Consider the following 20,542-nt stretch of genomic DNA (forward strand, 5'->3'; position numbering starts at 1 on the left):
CCCAGCTGCATTCGGGCGGAAGGCGGGGTGCACCCTGGACAAGTCGCCACCTCATCACAGGGCCAACACAGATAGACAGACAACATCCACACTCACATTCACACACTAGGGACCATTTAGTGTTGCCAATCAACCTATCCCCAGGTGCATGTCTTTGGAGGTGGGAGGAAGCCAGAGTACCCGGAGGGAACCCACGCAGTCACGGGGAGAACATGCAAACTCCAAACTCCCGAGCCCGGAATTGAACTCAGGACCTTCGTATTGTGAGACGCATGCACTAACCCCTGTTCTACTTTGCTGCTTATAATAATCATTATTTTAATAATAAAAACATGTTTCCCAGTTTTAATACATCTTTAAATGCTGTATTCTTCTTCAGTTGGTGGTATTTTTTCACTGATTCACAGCAAAAAGTCAAAATACCAATATTTGATTTATTTCATTAAATTTTGAAATTACTTTAAATATTTAAAATTTACATTTTTTCCCCCAACTAAATAGTCAACATAACTTATACATGTTTTTCAATCATGTATTTTAGTTTTTTTTAAATGTCATAATTTATTTATTTATTTATTTTATTTTTTTTAATTCAATATTATTATTGTATTTCCCTACTGGAGAGCCAAAATGCAGTATTGTATCTCCATAGTGGCATCAAACCATATAAAAACAAGCAAATTCAATAGGTGGCGCTCTGACCCTCAACCCTTTTTTTAGCCAATCAGATGCTTGAAGAAAGTCATGTTTGGAAAAGCACAAGGACTTTTGTAAGAACAAAAAGAGACATATTCAGGTTCAATGCACAACATAGTCATTTATGTGACTAGTCACACACATGCACGCACATGCACGCACACACACACTTCTGCCTCATATGTCCATACTTCCACAAGATTGTGTATGTGAGAGCTGAAGCATTAAAGGCAGCAACAATATTGACAAGGCCACGCTCTCTTGTAAGCACAACGCTGGCTGACACACCGAGGTGGGAGGGGTCATATGTCAAAGTGAGTTGCTCCAGCACACACACACACACACTGGTGACCACTTCATTAAGCACACTTGCAGCCAGTGCTGTTGTATAGGGGAGAAAGGTGATAAGGGCCCACACACACACACACACACACACACACACACACACACACACACGCAAACACACACGCACACACACACACACACACACACACACACACACACAGGCAATAAATTGGGTTGAGGGACCCACACCAATATTCTTCCAGGGGGGGCCAGAATTCCTATCAACTGCCCTGCCTGCAGCTGTAAACAAACAATGTTGTTGAGTTTAAGAAGATGAGAAATGTTCCAATAGTCGGACGAGGAGATGGGAACAATGGAAGAAACAATCTCCAGTATGACACCCGAGCGCAATAACACACGTTTTACTGCACTGCTAATGAATAAATAAGGGTGTTCCTACAATGAGAGTGCACCACGAGATGCACAAAACAACACACACTCGCACACCTTACAGTGTAGACAAGTAGGGAACTGTGTCGGGTGGTTGAAGCAAACCCTTCAGGGCTCCCCGACATATGTAACAACCCCTGCAGCCACGCTTTGAACACACGCACACACGCACACACACACGCACACAATGTCTAACACTTGTAGTACAAAAGGAATACATGTGCATCTGTATAGTGTGTTAAAGGCAAGAAAAATGGCAAAAATAACTAAATTACACGGAAAAAAATGACATCAAAGTCTTTATGTATGTGTGCTAACTGAAATAATTTTAACAGTCATATGACCTATTTTAAAATATAACTCTTTATGTATTTTAGGTCATAAAGCACAGTCAAATGTTTCTTTTTTTGTTGTTGTTACTTTTACAGTCTAATTGGTTTTTTTCCAGAATGAGCCACGGTCCATTTTGATTAGATTAGATCAGATTAGATTCCCTGTGTCATTGCACACAACAAAGAAGGAAACGCGCTTCATAGTTCCACTTCAATTTCCAGCAGCATTAGAACATGTTCAAAGAAACACTACAGTCCGTAAGCTTGTATTTATTTTTTTTTGCTTCATTCCTGTGAGCATCCTGCGTGTGACTGGAGCATTAAGGAGTGGGACTATCCAGGACTGGCTGCCGTTTGCTCAAACAACTCCCAGGTAGCATCTGTGAGCAGATACTACTGTATCATCTCTTTCTCTTTCTGACTTCGTCATAGTGCAGTCTTCACGCATCCTTACGCTTAAAGTGAAGGATGAGGCAAAACACAACTTTGGCGTATGAATATCAAAATAAGGTCTGGTTACGACATGTTCTATCTGCATTCTGTGTGACTAACGTATGCAAACATTTCAATTAATAAATGGCAGGATACTTAATTTACCATTTTCCTGCATGCAAACTTATTCCTAGCCCATTCCTGCTGTATAACTGTTTTTTGGGGGGTTTTTTTAATATGGGATATTTCTCCAAATCTTCTCATTGTGCCTTAGTGATCAACAATCTTACTGGGTCAGGAAGATATGCAGATTTATGTTTCAATTATGTTCTATTTGTTGTTTTGCACTAAAAACTATTTATTTCCCATTAACTATTATAGTACAACACACTTATAGTTGATTAAAAAAGTTACATATATATATATATATATATATATATATATATATATATATATATATATATATATATATATATATATACAACTTTTTTATATATTATATATTATATATATACATAGTCGAGGTTTCTGTGGTTTATCCGTTCAATACCGGGGGTAGAGCGGAATATACGTTAGGTCAGGAAAAAACACAGAGGCTATATCATCCCTTCAAGCCTGTTTCACAGGTTTCTCTGCTCGTCGGGGGATTTTATGAAATGTTATAAGTTTTACAATTTATAATTTAACATTGTTTTGTAATTTTATGCAATTTGATCAAATCCCCTGACGAGCAGTGCAACCTGCGAAGCAGGCTTGTCGGGATGATATAGCCTCTGTGTTTTTTCCTGATCTAACTTTTGTATATATATATATATATATATATATATATATATATATATATATATATATATATATAGTATATATATATATATATATATATATTGTATATATATATATATATATATATATATACTATATATAAATATATATATATATATATATATATTGTATATATATATATATATATACTATATATAAATATATATATATATATATATATATTGTATATATATATATATATATATATATATATATATATATATATATATATATATATATATATATATATATATATATATATATACACAAAAGTTAGATCAGGAAAAAACACAGAGGCTATATCATCCCGACAAGCCTGTTTCGCAGGTTGCACTGCTCGTCAGGGGATTTGATAAAATTGTATGTGGGGGAGATTAGTGTATTGGGAGGTGGGGTCAAAAAAATGTTTGCTCAGGGCCCCAATGTATGAATATGTGTGTTTAGACACAAGGAGCCGCATTTTGGACACCCCCACACGTGGACTTTATAGAAGTACTTTCGAAGCTTCTACTCGGCTTCCAGGCAACACTTCACGTGTGTTTATTAATAAAATAAATCAAACATTTATTAATTCCTATATAAGCTTGCTGATGTGAAGCATTAGTTGGAGGGAAAGCTTCCTGCCGCACGCTTGAATAAGTCAGCCTATAAAATATGCAGCACATGCTTTCAAAAGCTTGCTGCAAAAAGAAAGAAAGAAAGAAAGAAAAGAAACAGGTGCATCCTGCCTGCAAAGTGCAAGAAAGGTGCCATCCCATAATAAGCCCACGCAAGACAGGTCTTACCTGCAGGTGTCACTTCGCATGCAGCCGCACTGCGGATGCAGGAGGCGAGTCCGTATCTCCCCCCCAAAAAAGATGCCTCAATTTATTTCTTTAAATCCTCCTTTAAATCCTCCTGGAGGAGCGAGTCCGGCGTAAATCCGCGCGCAGGAGGCGGGAAGACTGACGACGAGGAGCGGACTTCCACGAGCCGCAGCAGCATCCTCCACCTCACCGCTCAGCCGCACAGCCACACGCCGCTCAGCGCGCACTCAGAGCCGGCGGCAGCACCTGCCATGTCCCGCCGAGGAAGCACGTCTTGGCTGGAGGAGGGAGAGAGAGAGAGAGAGAGAGAGAGAGTTGGGATGCGACTCAGTGCGCGGCTCTTGTTCAAGTGGCGCTCCGTGGGAGGCTGCTGCAGAGTGGGGAGGAGGGTGGGCAGGGAGGGCGGGGAGGGAGGTTGGGAGCAGGGGGTCTTGGAGTTTTGCTGTTTTCGTCCTTCACGCCAAAAAGAATAAAGTCATATTGCATTATTGCTGTGTCAGCATCACCCACTTTTAGGCAGCTTATCTTCAACTTCCAACTCCTCGACAGCAAATATTATTATTATTATTTGGGGATGCCAACATGTTTATAATGTGATATATTCACATTATTACTATCATATTGTTGCATTTGTGCCCTTTGATCATCTTTTCAACGCTGGGGGGTTCAATTAGCCTAGTAATTACTATTCATGATGTCATCATTATGAGGATTTAGATGAGGAGAATCGCCTCTAAATTGGCACCGAGAAAGCGAATATTAATGTCTGACATGTTTTTAACTTTTACTTGCTTTTTCTTGTAAGGAGGCTGCGGCTTCTGCTTCCTTTTTTTTCTCTCCTCGGGGACGTCTCGCCTTTAAATTCTGCATCTGAGCGCCACCTTCAGGCCGAAACAGCATTGCAGCCAGGCTCCGTGGCCACTTTATTAGGTACACCTGCACAATCCAATGGGAAAAAATAGATATGTATAATACTAATATTATCCATGTTGTTTTTTACTTAGAGAATATATATATATATATATATATATATATATATATATATATATATATATATATATATATATATATATATAATTATTTTCTTCAAATGATGGTGCCGGATTCTTTTCGGGTTTAAAAAAAAAAAAAAAACATGTCTTATTTTTCAGATATTATTAAGTATTTAATTTACCCACTTATGTAAAAATAGTGTATTAAAGATTATTCAGTAGTTGTTTTTTTTTTGTCAATTGTCAATTGATCAATTCTACTCTCTATTTTATGCTGCCCTTTTTTCTTTTCTTTTTTTGCTGCAGCTGTTCCATATACTGTAATATTGTACATGGTCATTGGGATTTGTTATATATTGTATATATTATATAACAATATAATAATATAGCAGTATATATTATATACTGTATATATAATATGTAAATATTACATACATATTATATTTTATATTGCTACTATGGAACATTTTTAGTCTACTTAATACTTGCATTATCCTTTGAAACTGAGCTACTGTGTGGAACAATTTCCCATGTGGATCAATAAAGTTTGTCTAAGTCCAAGTCATTTTTTTTTTTTTTGGACTTAATAGTAAAAAATAACATGTCCAAATTATTTCTTTGGCTGTGTTTTTTACTTTTATTCTCATAGTTGTTTCCACTGAAGAAACAAAAAAAAAACAACAATGTTTTTGCTCTACTGGGTATTTTTTTATTTAATTTATTAATTTATGTTGAATTAATTAATCTCAATCAAATTCAATTTGCAACTTGTTATCGTTAGTGTTTTTTTTCCCCTCCTATTATTATTATTCAAGATTCAAGATTTTGTATTGTCATATGCACAGTTAGACAGTTTGCCTTACAATGAAAATCTTACTTTGCTAGTCCACCCTTCAACAAGTCACACGGTACTGAGCTAAAATAAAAATAAAAATAAATTATATACAAGGCACAGTGAGTAACATAACACATTGCACATTCTGATTCACAGAATCAGAATGTGCAATGTGTTATTATTATTTCAACTAAAAAGACAACACTGTAAAAAAAAAAATCTGTAAAAAAACGGTGATCTACTGGCAGCAACGGCTGCCAAACGAAAACCATAAAATTAAAGTAAAACATTGTAAACCAAATAATGATCAAAAACATTATATTTACAGAAATGTTCATGAAACATTTTGCGGAAAAATATCGTAATTTTACAGATTTTTACTAAATTATTAAGATCAACCACTTTTAATAAAGTGACGATGCAAACAGTTCTGCAGAAAAATACCTTTATTCTAAAGAGTTTTTCCAAATTATTACGATCAAACACCTTTAATGAAGTGACAATGCTGGCAGTTCCACAGAAAAATACCATTATTTTACAGGTTTTTTCTGAATTGTTAAGATCAACCACCTTTAATAAAGTGACGATGCAAACAGTTCTGCAGAAAAATACCTTACAGTTAGATTGTTAGTATGGACATAGACTTTTATATAACAAGCTACATATTTAATGAAAGATAATTACTGTAATTATACATGAATTTGAAAGTAATTTAAGAAAACAGAAAATGCTATGTATAATTAATTTGGTATTTTTCCGAAAAAAAAAAAAAAAGAAATATACATAGTTTGTCATTACTGGCATATTACTTAAAATAACAGGCGGATTGTTTATTTACAGATAATGTCTTCAATTCTACAGTTTTATAAACTATTTTAAAAAATAGAAAAATTACAGTAAAAATTTAGAGTAAATTAACCATAAAAATAGGATTTTTTTTTTTTTTACAGTGAACATAAAAAGAAAGGTATATAGTAAATCATTTATTTTGATAATTTTTTTTAACTTATTTCTGTGACGTGGTCGTGGCATGACTATGCCGGAGGTCGTCCTTCCACGATGCAACGGAACGACAGGGAGCAGCTTGCGAGTGAGAAGAATGATTTATTTATATAAATCAAACAAAAAGACAGTAAACAAACAAAACAAGTGTGCCTAACACAAGGGAAGCTAACAGGGTAGCTCACAAGGAAAGCTAAGGCGGAACTTAGCGCAGGAAACACAATGGGATACACGTAGCAGCTGCATGAACGCAAACAAAAGCGCCAGACTGAGTGATGGGGAAAGGCAGTGCTGAATAGCTCTCTGATTAGTGCCCGGGAACAGGTGAGCGTCCCGAACAATAATCAGAGGCATGTGACAACAATGAATAGCCGTAGCAACCAAGGAGACACAAAACCAGGGTGTTGAAACAGAACTTAAACAACAAGTGAATCCAAACGTAAATAAACTATGATCAGGGCAACGGATCATAACAGTACGTCCCTCCTATGGGTCAGATTCCAGATGGCCCCAGAACAAAAAAAAAAAACAGAAAAAAGTCCAAAGTCACAGGAGGGCGGAGGGGGTACTTGGCGGAGGGTCGCCAGGTCAAGTGTCCCCGAATCTACCGGGGACAAGTCAGGTGGTGGCGGCGAATGGAACGCCGTTGCAGCAAGCGAGGCGGGCGACCACGGAACGGCCACATCCGTGGCTGTCGAGAAGGCGGACGCGAGTGGCGCTAGAACTTCAGCAGCCGGAGAGTTCTACGCCTAAGTCCTGGGCGTCGCTGCTTTTGGCGCAAAAAGCGTCCATGAATAGGCCACGGCGGGAGCCGATTGCGGGCGCCGGAGGTCGCGGTGGCGACGACGCTGGAGAAGAGGTTGACGCCGTGGGACAGCCCGCCAGAGTCGAGGAAGACGGAGGCAGCGCCGTGGGAAGGCTCGCCGGAGACGAGGAAGATGATGTCGTCGGAGCCAGAGACGGAGCAGCAGGCTGAGGGGCCAGCCTGGGTGCTGGCACGGGAACCAGCCTTGGAGCGGGTGCTGGTACAGGCACCAGCCTTGGAGCGGGTGCTGGTACAGGGACCAGCCTTGGAGCAGGTGCTGGTACTGGGACCAGCCTTGGAGCAGGTGCTGGTGGTCTGGCTGGAGGTTGCGGCTTGGTATGTCGAAGGATAGGTGGTGGTGGTCGAGCAGGAGGTAGCCTGGCTGAGCGCAGCTGTGCCACCCCACTAGCACAGCAGTCAGCACCAAGCAAACAAAAGCACCAGACTGAGTGACGGGGAAAGGCAGGACTAAATAGTTCTCTGATTAGTGCCTGGGAACAGGTGAGCGTCCCGAACACTAATCAGAGGCAGGTGACAACAATGAATAACCACAGCAACCAAGGAGACACAAAACAGGGGTGCTGAAACAAAACTTAAACAACAAGTGAATCAAAACGTCAATAAACTATGATCAGGGCAACGGATCATAACAGTACGTCCCTCCTATGGGTCAGATTCCAGATGGCCCCAGAACAAAAAAAAAAACCAGAAAAAAGTCCAAAGTCACAGGAGGGCGGAGGGGGTACTTGGCGGAGGGTCGCCAGGTCAAGTGTCCCCGAATCTACCGGGGACAAGTCAGGTGGTGGCGGCGAATGGACCGCCGTTGCAGCAAGCGAGGCGGGCGACCACGGAACGGCCACATCCGTGGCTGTCGAGAAGGCGGACGCGAGTGGCGCTAGAACTTCAGCAGCCGGAGAGTTCTACGCCTAAGTCCTGGGCGTCGCTGCTTTTGGCGCAAAAAGCGTCCATGAATAGGCCACGGCGGGAGCCGCTTGCGGGCGCCGGAGGTCGCGGTGGCGACGACGCTGGAGAAGAGGTTGACGCCGTGGGACAGCCCGCCAGAGTCGAGGAAGCCGGAGGCAGCGCCGTGGGAAGGCTCGCCGGAGACGAGGAAGATGATGTCGTCGGAGCCAGAGACGGAGCAGCAGGCTGAGAGGCCAGCCTGGGTGCTGGCACGGGAACCAGCCTTGGAGCGGGTGCTGGTACAGGGACCAGCCTTGGAGCGGGTGCTGGTACAGGGACCAGCCTTGGAGCAGGTGCTGGTACTGGGACCAGCCTTGGAGCAGGTGCTGGTGGTCTGGCTGGAGGTTGCGGCTTGGTATGTCGAAGGATAGGTGGTGGTGGTCGAGCAGGAGGTAGCCTGGCTGAGCGCAGCTGTGCCACCCCACTAGCACAGCCGTCAGCACCAAGCAAACAAAAGCACCAGACTGAGTGACGGGGAAAGGCAGGACTAAATAGCTCTCTGATTAGTGCCTGGGAACAGGTGAGCGTCCCGAACACTAATCAGAGGCAGGTGACAACAATGAATAACCACAGCAACCAAGGAGACACAAAACAGGGGTGCTGAAACAAAACTTAAACAACAAGTGAATCAAAACGTCAATAAACTATGATCCGGGCAACAGATCATAACAATTTCAGTCAAAATACAAATTCCAACTTTGGTGTTTTTAAAAAATAAAATAATTAAATGTATTATTTCCACTAAAGAGACAAAATACAACTATTATTTTGGTAATCTATTTTTTTCAGTTATTTTATTAAAAATTTGTTTTTACTCAATCTTAGTCAAAATAACATTTCCAATCTGCTTTATTCGTATCATTACCGTTTTTCCCACTAAAGAGACTTTTTTTTTTTAATTTTCGGTTACTGGGTTTTTATTTTGATAATTTTTTTCCAATATATTTCTGATAAATTTTAAAGAAACTACAATTTATTAAGATGTTTTTTATAGATCCTATTTTAGATATATACTTTTGTTTCCACTAAAGAGCCACAAGTACTGTTTTGTTATTCATGCATGTTTTTTTTGTTTGTGTCTATTTCATTATACTTAAAAAAAAAATGCCAGTCTTTTCCTCTGCAGTATTTATCTGTCTTATTGCTTGAAGAAATAACCAACAATGAAAGACAACGATGTGCTGCAGAGGTCAAAGTCACTTCTAAATCAATACGTGTGGTACCTAAAGATATGTCTGATTGTTTTGAAGGGGGGGTTAGGGGTCCCATTCTTTCCAAATCTCCTTGACAGCACATTGATTGAATATCCAGCGTGTGCTCGCGTGGTGTCGTCGGTTGAAGGCAATAAACGCACGGACGCGAACAAAGCGATTAGCTTGAAGCTAAATCAACCGTCTGCAGATTTTCATATCAGATAACTCAGCAAATCAATACTTAGACAATCTACAGTCACAGTCGGCGCGGGCTTGAAGGGGCAGCGGTCACACGACCGCACCTAATTCATGTTTGACTATGTCAAACAGCAAAGGCTCATAATTACGCTCTGTGACAGGTGATGCTAGCTATGCATACATATGGCCTCTTCCATATGGAATATTAGCATCGATTTTGGTTTTACCTTTTTTAAGACGCTGATGCACAAAGAAGGTATGACATGATTGACATAAACGTGTTTTATGAGAATACAATAAGAATAATAATTCAAGGTCAATTCAAGGCCATTGGTGTTTTTATGGCGCTCTACCACCCCCAGTGGATGGAGTTTGTATCACGGCGTGGCGCAGTTGGGAGAGTGGCCGTGCCAGAAACCTGAGGGTTCCTGGTTCAATCCCCAGCTTCTACCAACCGAGTCACGTCTGTTGTGTCCTTGAGCAAGACACTTCACCCTTGCTCCTGATGGGTCGTGGTTAGCACCTTGCATGGTAACTCCCGCCATCAGTGTGTGTGTGTGTGTGTGTGTGTGTGTGTGTGTGTGTGTGTGAATGGGTGAATGTGGAAATAGTGTCAAAGCGCTTTGAGTACCTTGAAGGTGGGAAAGCGCTATACAAGTATACCGTATTTTCCGCACTATAAGGCGTACCTAAAAACCTCAAATTTTCTCAAAAGCTGACAGTGCGCCTTATAATCCAGTGCGCCTTATATATGGACCAATATTGAGCCACAACAGGTCTCACAACTACGGGATGCATAACGTAACCCCAGCCTCTACTGTAGCGTCTACTCTGTGCACCTTATCATGCGGTGCGCCTTATATATGAACACAATTTTAAAATAGACCATTCATTGAAGGTGCGCCTTTCAGTGTGGAAAATACGGTAACCCATTTAGTTGTTCAACTTTAGTGACGTAGTTTGTGATTTTAGTCGTTTTTGACTCCTCACCCTCTGACCGCCACATTTTTCTTAGTGTTGTCGATGAAGCCACCGCCTCTTCCATGCGAACGAGTGCCTCTGAGGCGGGGGGGGGACAGGAAGTGGCGTGCACGGTGTCGCCAGCTGGCACCGTGTCGTCTCAGCAGTTCAGCTCATGTGGCCCCACGTGGACGCGGGGGTTCCTATTTAAATGAAACACAGCTGGATGTTTGAACCAAAACCCTGAGGGGATTTACACTCACATCACAAACACGCCTCCAGGGGTCTGCTGGTCCCTTTGCACCTCCTAGAATAAATATCAAAACACAATATCAACCACACATCTGTTAGTGTGTCATAAATAACAGCAGATATGTCAATTTTCTACTTAAAAGTGCATTGATTTTGTAGAATGCATTCGACTAAAATGTTTTTCTTTAACATAGCAACCCAAAAGGCAAAAAAAAAAAGTGCATAATTTTCATACAAAATTGTAAATCAAAGGCAGGTTATAAGGATATGTAAAAAGGGGAAGTGAATCATTTTTTATATAGCGCTTCTCTCTAGAGAATCAAAGCGCTTTACATAGTGAAACTCATTATCTACTTTGTTAAGATACATTTAAACCATTGTGGGTGGCACTGGGAGCAGGTGGGTAAAGGGTAGTGACTGGATGGCAGAAACGGGGATCGAACTTGGAACCCTCAAACTGCCGGCACGGCAGCTCTACCAACCGAGCCACACCGCTTGTCCCTCTTGGGGTCGCGGGGGGTGCTGGAACCTATCCCAGCTGAATTTGGGCGGAAGGTTTATTTTTGCAATTGTATTTGAAAAAAGTAGATTTTTGATGAAAATGTATTACCGGTAATTTGAACTACATTCTTGTAAAGTCATAAAGAATATATATATTCAAAAGAAAAATCGATTTTTAAACTACTGTTCATTTTTTTCTTTTGCAAAAAAAAAAAGTTTTAATTTTGTAAAAAAAACAAAAACATACTAAACTATTTATCTGCATTTAAGTTGCAGAAAAAAATCTAAAAAACGTTTTTGTGTACCTGATGGAAACATTTTTAAATAACCCAAAATTAGTGCATTTTAATTAAATCTGTGGATTAAGATAAATATTTGAATCGAGCTCATAACATAGCATAAAAGACCTTTCATAAAATACATTTCTACTGGAAACTTGCTTGAATTTTGTATATTTCATAGACTAAATTATTATCAGATCATAAGGTCACATTAAAGGACATGCCATTGTCTTGACAATAGATACATATTTATTTCCAATCAAGTAATTCAAAATGTTGCAATTCCCTACCAAAAAAGTGCATTCATTTTGTACAAAATTTAATGTAGATCATAAGGTTACATAAGAGGGGATCTGATTTGAAAAAAAAAAAAAAAAGAAAGAAAAAAGAAAATTCAAATACAACCCGCAATATGACAATTTTCTACCCAAAAAGTGCATTATTTTTGAACAAAAATGAACTAATTTTAAAGTATGTTATTTTTATAAATATATACAGTATATAGAATATTAAGTAAACCACAATATGTTTACTAAATTACAGGTAGGTCATAAGGCAACATTCATTTTCATAAAGTCACTTTTTTTAACATAGCAACACAAAATATGACATTTTCTACATAATATGTGCATTCATTTTGTATGACTACAAATACATTATAATGTCTTACAGTAAGGACACACTATGGACATGTAATTGTCAAGAAAAGCTATAAAATTATTTTCAAAGTAACTCACAAACTGTCCATATCCTACTAAAGAAATTAATTTTTGTATAAAATCCAAATCCAACAACATTATAAAGGCGAATATATATAAAAAAAAATATATATATATATATATTTTATTTTTTATTTTTATTTTTTTTTTCCCCTTGTATTTCTGCATTAATTTTGTACAAATTTTTACTTACTTTGTGTGAAACAACTGGTAACATTGAAGAAGAGTGCATACAAATATGGAATACAACTAAATTAGAATGAATTGCTGTTCGTATTACTTGTCATACAAAATGGAACAAATATCATTTTTAGCTAGAGTTATGATGATATCATGTCCATCTTCATTGACATGTCTGCCACTCAGCATCATTGGAATTGGAACAAGAAGAAAACAAGAAGAGCAAGAATAACTAAAACAAGAAGGAGAACAAAACCAAGAGGAACCCAAACCAGAATAAGAGGAACAAGATTAGAAAGAACAAGAACAAGACGAACCTGAAAAATTTGAAGAATTCAAAGAAAAAGAAAAATACGAAGAAGAGGAATCGGAATCAGAATCAGAAATGCTTTAATAATCCCTGAGGGGAAATTAAGATTTTCAGCACAATCCCATTCAAGAGCAGACAAACATTGCAGGGAGACAGAACAGGATCGCTGATGGGTCTGCCAACTTCCGGCGCCCCTTACAAAAAAGGTGAGAAACAGGTAAACGCTGGGGGAGTGGGGATATTCAGTCTAAGCCTGGGCCCCTGGAGAGGGGGTCCAGACTGAGGCCAAGGGGGGGGGGAAACTCATAGCCATAGCACACATCAACATGTGTGTAAGAGAGAAACATCAAAGAACACAAAGGACATTAAAAGAGCAGAGTTGATGCAACCAGCTGCCACTCGTCTGCTGGGGTGGGAGGAGCTGGCCAGAGATAAGAGCAGACCCAACAAAGCAACCAACCGCCCACCAACTCTCGGCCAGTGTCCAGTCCGCATGGATGATCGAGGATACGTCTAAGGATTGAATTTGAGGAACAAGAATCCACAGTACAATTTGAACCATTTAAATAGCAAGAAAATTGAAGGAGAATTTGAAAAAGAAGAAGATTACAAAGAAGAAAAATCGGACAAAGACAATTTCAAACAAAAAATTTAAGAATTTGAAAAAAAAAAGTTGAAGGCTTCAAAGAATAAAAAAATAAAAATAAAAAAAGGAGAATTGAAAGAAAACTTCAAGAAATCCGGAGAAGAAGAATTAAAATCCTTCTACAAATTCAAAAATGAAGAAGAACAAGAAAAATAATTTCAAAGATGAACAATTTGAAGATAAATTTGAAGAAGAAGAATTCAAAAGAATTTGAAGAATCTAGAATAAAAAAAGTTGTGTGTGTCAGCCTGCTCCATGACATCTCATTTTTGAGGTGAGTTAACCGATGAGGTGTTCATGCATCATTGGAATGACAATGAATGGCGTTCTTCAATTCCATTGATTTGTTGAGTAAATAGCTTTTCAATTTTCCATGCGCAGTCAGATGGTAAATCATATTGAAGCTGACATTTGTGAGTCTGTGTCTGCGAGGCGTGGATGGACGTGTTGACCGTGTCACCTAATTAGTTACTTTGCATATTGATGATTTCATACTCTTTTTTTCACTTTTTAGTGTGTGTGTGTGTGTGTTTGTTTACCCATCCGTGGATCATCTCCATCAGCTTCCCTGTCAGGCCAGCAGCTGTCTGCCTGTCTGTCTATGTCAAGGTGTGTGTGTGTGTGTGTGTGTGTGTGTGTGTGTGTGTGTGTGTGTGTGTGTGTGTGTGTGTGTGTGTGTGTGTGTGTGTGTGTGTGTGTGTGTTGGTGCCAGGTGAGTTTTGCCTGCCGTATGTCTCCTGAGAGCCCAGTTAAGGTCCATGGAGATCCGTTCCAAAGCCTGTGCTCTTTTCCCTTCTGCCCCCTCCTAAAGGATTGGAGCTGTGGACACTGCAGATGGTCTGTGGCTTGGACACAAGGGACATGTGTCACCAAAAAACAAAGACAAAACTTAGAATGACACTTAATTAAGAAATACTGTTTCACTCCACTCCTTTAATGAACACAATCAACTGGAAGACATCTGCTTTTCTCCCGACACACTTTGATCAGTCGTGTCCGAATCAGCGCCAAAATCCAACGACTTCTACCTTGACCCATGTGCCACGTATCTATCCACTTCTGTGAAAACATGTCATGTGATTCAAGTGTAATCTTGCTCACAAACCCAAAACATGGCAGTCAAAAAAGTTACTAATGTTGCTACAACGTATGAGCGTACCAATACAACTTTTTCACTTCCGATACGATACTGCTATCGGAGCCTTGAGTATCGGCCGATACTGACGTTGATCCGATACAACAGCAGCAGGAACCATAAAGACGTATATTATTTTGTAGTGTGGAATGTTAGAAAAGTTTTGATCAAGTGAAATTAGTCAGAGAACAATGGTCGGTATGAAAAACACTAACCTATTCATTATTAACCGCCTGGGATGGATGTATGCTGTCTTCAAGTTAATTGTTTTTTGGCAACACCTAATGGCCACAATAATTCATGACGTTAAGCTCACGACGCAGTAAGTTGAATGACGCAGCCACGTTTGTTACTGGATACTTGATGATACATTTCTGCCTTGGAGACTTTGTATGTGTAAGTAATATGCAACTAGAATTAGTTGATACTTGTTTATTTTGACAAATGTGCTGTTTTAGACGACAATATTGGACACTTGTGTATGCCTAACTTGTGTGCTTGGCTGTTGTGTAGCTGCTCGCTCCTAGTAGCCTATAGCCTGCCATGTTTATATTTAAAAAAGACTTGGCTAAAATAGAAGAAAAGAGCAGCCTTGTGTGCTTATTGCTTTGCACAAGACTGCTGGTATCAGACATGATATCCCTCATTTTACATGTAAGCACATATAATCCCATACGTGTTTTTTGCTGATATCGGACCAGGACACCCCTACTGGAAATCCACACGCAGAATGACTGACAGGTCCTTTAATATGGGCGCTAACACGGCAACAGGAAGTGTGTAAATGATTCATGATGGCTGCTCTTGATAGAATGAATGTTTACATTCAGCTCAACTTAAAGGTTTGGACACATTTTCACGTGCTAAACATTTTTAAACTTTTGACTGGTACTCATTTTTTTAGACTTAGACAAACTTTATTGATCCACAAGGGAAATTGTTCCACGCAGTAGCTCAGGTACAAAAGATGGAAAGGATAATGCACACAAGGGAACAACAAAAGGTATAAAGTAGACAAACAATTTACCGTAGTTGTCAGAATAATTGTATCTCAGTTATCACAAAACTTTGTGTTACATTGAGTTCAGCTCGCCCGGCGAGAAGACAAAAGCTGTCTCTGATCCTACCAAGAAGAAGGCTTGTAAAACTCCACCGTGTAGGATGGGAAGCAACATGAAGGTGTTCTGTTTCTTTGATGTATTGTAATCCACAGAAATATTGTCTTGACCCGAGATCTACAAAGCGAAGAAGAAGCAGGACCTGACTCCCTTCCAGGGACCTTTTCTTTGAACTGTTTACGACCTTTTCTTTGAACTGTTTGTAATCAAAGGCGATGGCTGTTTACGACCCCCCTCCCTTAGAAACAGCTGTTGCCATGTAATCAGGGAAAGTCCAAATAAAAGAGGAGGCGTACAATCTTTCGTCAGAGCGTGGAACACTGTGCAAGGGTACAGGTGTACGCATTTCTCCTCATTGAGCCAAATTTAATTATGTCTCTGTTTAATTCATTGCTTCTTGTCTTGTTTAATAGAAGTCATCAGTGTTTGAACCTGACAATAGTAGCAATATAAAATATATGTAATATTTACATATTATATACAGTGTTGGGACTAACGCGTTACAAAGTAACGCGTTACTGTAACGCCGTTACTATCGGCGGTAACTAGTAATCTAACGCGTTATTTTTTTTATATTCAGTAACTCCGTTACCGTTACTACATGATGCGTTACTGCGTTATTTTGCGTTATTTTTTATGTAGTATCGGCTAGAAACTGAGAAGATCTGAGTGTTGCAGCGCTGCTGAAGAGGCGACAAAAAAGAGGCGCGCCGCGCGCTATCTGTGTGTACGTGTGTGTGTGTGTGAGTGTGTGTGTGTGTGGGAGGGGGCGTGTCTGTGTCTACTATCAAGACGTCATGGCGAACCCCGAAGCCGAGTTTCTTAAAATGGAGATATTTTCAGTATGTTTCTTTTATCGACCACAAAGAAAAGAACATTTTAGTTGAATGTAAGTTTCAAATATGCTGAAACAGTGACAAAAACAACATGCTTCGACGAAGCTAGTAAAGAGACACACACTCACCTCCACTTCCAACAGCGGCTGGATTTTAACGAGGCACTGCACACTGAAGGTACACACACTCTGTCAATTCTCTTATATACTCTTTCATTTTAAACTTTTAGAGTGTTTGATTATCACATCACTCTAAATGTTTAGACTATAAAGTTCACAAACCTAAAGAGGGATACTAGTGGGCCAGGCTAATATTTCCTTTTCTCTAAACAAAGTGGGGAAATGTGTAGAGTGTTCTGGGCTTCAGACATGATTTTATTTCAGAATTCCTTGAGAAAACGCCTGGTTAGGCTTTATGTATGTAGTGTGTGCCTTTCTTGTTTTACAGCTATGTTGTTATTATGCTGTTTGTTACTTATGTATGTTAAGTTGCAGCTATTTAAAATAGTTTTGTCAATTTGTTCTGGTCTGAAACAAATTGGCCCTTTAAAACATATCTTTGTCTTTGTGTGTTGTATGTAGAGCACATTGCTTAGCAGAGTTCAGTGATGCAAATGCATGTCAAGTTGATCAACACATTGTATTATTCTCCAGTGCAATAACAGTACTAAAAGGAAGGCTAAAAGGGCATTAAATGGGGCCTTAAAAAAAAAAAAATATATATATATATATATAAGTAACTAAATAGTTACTTTTCACAGTAACACATTACTTTTTGGTTTAAGTAACTGAGTTAGTAACTGAGTTACTTTTGAAATAAAGTAACTAGTAACTGTAACTAGTTACTGGTTTTCAGTAACTAACCCAACACTGATTATATATACAGTATATAATATATACTGATATATCATATTATTATATTATATTGTACGTTATATTATAACTTTATATTATATTATAACTATGCCATAACAACTTATTTTGTTATATATGTGGTGACTTGTCTAAAGTGTACTCCGCCTTCCGCCCGAATACAGCTGAGATAGGCTCCAGCACCCCCGGCGACCCCGAAAGGGACAATGAGTGGATGGATGTGTATGTCATTATAATATACTTAAATTAACAAACTCAATAACAGTCACTATGATTTTAAAGGATTAAGAAACGGTTTCTATTGGGCATTGTACTTGTTTTTAGCTTGTTTTTCCTGAAACATTTTATAAAAAATGTTTATGTTAATATAAGTAAGTAATTTATTTGTAATTGTGATGTGTGACTGCCGCCATTTCTGTTTTCATATGTATTTCTGTAACTTTGCTTTGCTGCCCTCTTGGCCAGGTCACTCTTGGAAAAGAGATTTTAATCTCAATGAGTTTTTACCTGGTTAAATAAAGGATATTGATTGATGCGTGATTTCACATTTGTAAACACCCACTTTGATAGCCCCGATGCCATACTAAGTGCTTAGATAGTGTCATTGTCTCATTTGCATATTTTGCCACGACACATATCAGCAAAACAAATATATCAACAAAAATATAAATTAACTTTCTTTGTGGTTGTTCCTTATGTCCCAAGACCCTTGGTGCTTTTAGATGGAGGGGACAATGAGGGGGGACCACAGAAGCTTGTTGAGAAGAGTGATACGAGTAGGGGTGGAATGATATCAACATTTCATATTATGGTTATTGTAAGCAAAATGATCAGTTATCATTATTATCCAATTTTTTGTTGAATTAATGTTTTTATATTAGTTCAGATTGTAGTATGGCGTTTCTTTATGGGGAAAGACGTTAAGGTCTCTTGTTTTCACGTTAATGTTTAAACGAGCTTGCTTCTCAAGTAAATGCGCAGTATCACCAGACCATTAGTTTGTCAAAGTGCGATTAACAAACAGGTTTTTTTTCCCAATAACTATAATTTAAAATGGTAATACTAATTGGAATTGGGGGTTAAATCACCAAAAATTATTCCCGGGCGTGGCACCGCTGCTGCCCACTGCTCCCCTCACCTCCCAGGGGGTGAACAAGGGGATGGGTCAAATGCAGAGGACAAATTTCACCACACCTAGTGTGTGTGTGACAATCATTGGTACTTTAACTTTAATCATAAATACCGTTAACCACTAAATCCTAGTTATGTGCTTTCATGTTAGGATCTTCTGAAGTGTCTAACACAGGGGTGTCAAAGTCAAGGATTATCTATGGATGATATTTGATTAGTATTAGAACCAGCCCACAGTCCACAGCTGCCTGCTGCTGTTTTGCACGCACCAATACTTCATCAGTGTTGGCACTAGGAATTTTCAAAATGGGGGCCCCATCAAGTCACAAAAATGGGATCCCACAGTAAATTTCTGGGGTCCCACTTTTTTGTAAGCTTTTGAAAACAAATGATAAATATATGCATTATCCTGTTATATCTCACATTTTATGTTGTGTTTTGGAAAAAGGTTGTCATAAACGTTACTTAATTCATAAAAAAAAAAAAAAGAATACAAAATAAAACACATTTTTATGCATATGTAAATGTATTCAGTTATAAACGTTCATTCACTAATTGGATCTAAACTTTACCGCTGCCGGTATTTTTTCCCTATATTTTTATTGTAATATTTTCAGAATGTGTTTCTTCTATTTTTGGCCAAAGTAAGACAAAGAAAACAACCTGAAGTTGTCTTTATTTTTTTGTTTTAAGGCCATGATTTTAATAGTCCGGCCCGGGTGTGCACAGATTTTCCTCCATGCGGCCCCTGAGCTAAAATGAGTTTGACACCCCTGATCTAATAAGAGGGGGAAAAGAAGCTAAATGTTAAGGAGTTTAAAGGGCTTTGAATACTCTCCCAAAATAGTGACACAGTCGCTAAGTGAGCAACACTGATTCCTCCTGAAAGATCGGGTGTGTATCAAGTGTGTATAAAGTAAGAGTTACTGAGCCATCTACTGTACGGAGTTGGAACGACAAGCTACATACATTCACATACAGTCCCATTATAATGTGTTCACGAATCAGGGTTTAGACTTAGACTTCCTTTTATTGTCATTCAAATTTGAACTTTACAGTACAGATAAGAACGAAATGTTGCATTAGCTCGTTGTAGTGCAGGATAAAAGAGCAATAAGGTGCAGATATAAATAAATAGATTACTGTACAGATAAATATATTGCATTTTTGCATATGCATCCACGTTTATGGATGTATGTTATATAAAGACAATATAACATACATCAAAGATGTATGTTATATTGAGAAGTTTATTTGTGGCAAGCAGGTTGGAGTTTATTCGTTGCGAACCTGTACAGGTTTATTTGTGGCAGGCGTTTAACTGTGGCGAGCCTGTAGAGATTATTTGTTGCGAGCCGGTACAAAATTATTTGTGGAGAGTCGGTGGAAGTTTATTCATGGCGAGCCAGTACAAGTTTATTTGTGCCGAGCTGGTGGAAGTTATTTGTGGCGAGCCAGTACGAGTTTATTTGCGGCAAAAAAAAAAAAAAAAAAGAAGCCTGTTAAAGGTTTATTTGTGGCGAGCTGGTGCAAGTTTATTTGTGGCGAGCAGGTAAAGTTGTATTTATGGCGAGCCGATACAAGTTTATTTCTGGCGAGCAGGTAAAGTTGTATTTATGGCGAGCCGATACAAGTTTATTTCTGGCGAGCCAGTGTCCTGTAAGTTAATTTGTGGCGAACCAGTGAAAGTTTATTTGTGGCAAGCGGGTACAAGTTTATCTATGGCGAGCAGGTATAAATTAATTTGTGGCGAATTGGTAGAAGTTCATTTGTGGCGAGCTGGTTCAAGTTAT

General features: G+C 38.9%; 1 protein-coding gene across 2 annotated transcripts in view; it reads right to left on the bottom strand.

Annotated features, from left to right (window-relative positions):
* plxna4 (plexin A4) overlaps nt 1–4,127 on the bottom strand; it is a 381,909-nt gene extending 377,782 nt beyond the window's left edge. For both annotated transcript variants that reach the window (XM_061959460.2, XM_072913282.1), the window contains exon 1: nt 3,800–4,127. The gene's annotated coding sequence lies outside the window, so the exon portion shown is untranslated. The remainder of the gene's footprint in view (nt 1–3,799) is intronic.
* Between the last annotated feature and the right edge of the window lie 16,415 nt (nt 4,128–20,542).

The sequence above is a fragment of the Nerophis lumbriciformis genome, linkage group LG05, assembly GCF_033978685.3.
Source record: "Nerophis lumbriciformis linkage group LG05, RoL_Nlum_v2.1, whole genome shotgun sequence".
Classification (NCBI taxonomy): Eukaryota; Metazoa; Chordata; class Actinopteri; order Syngnathiformes; family Syngnathidae; genus Nerophis; species Nerophis lumbriciformis.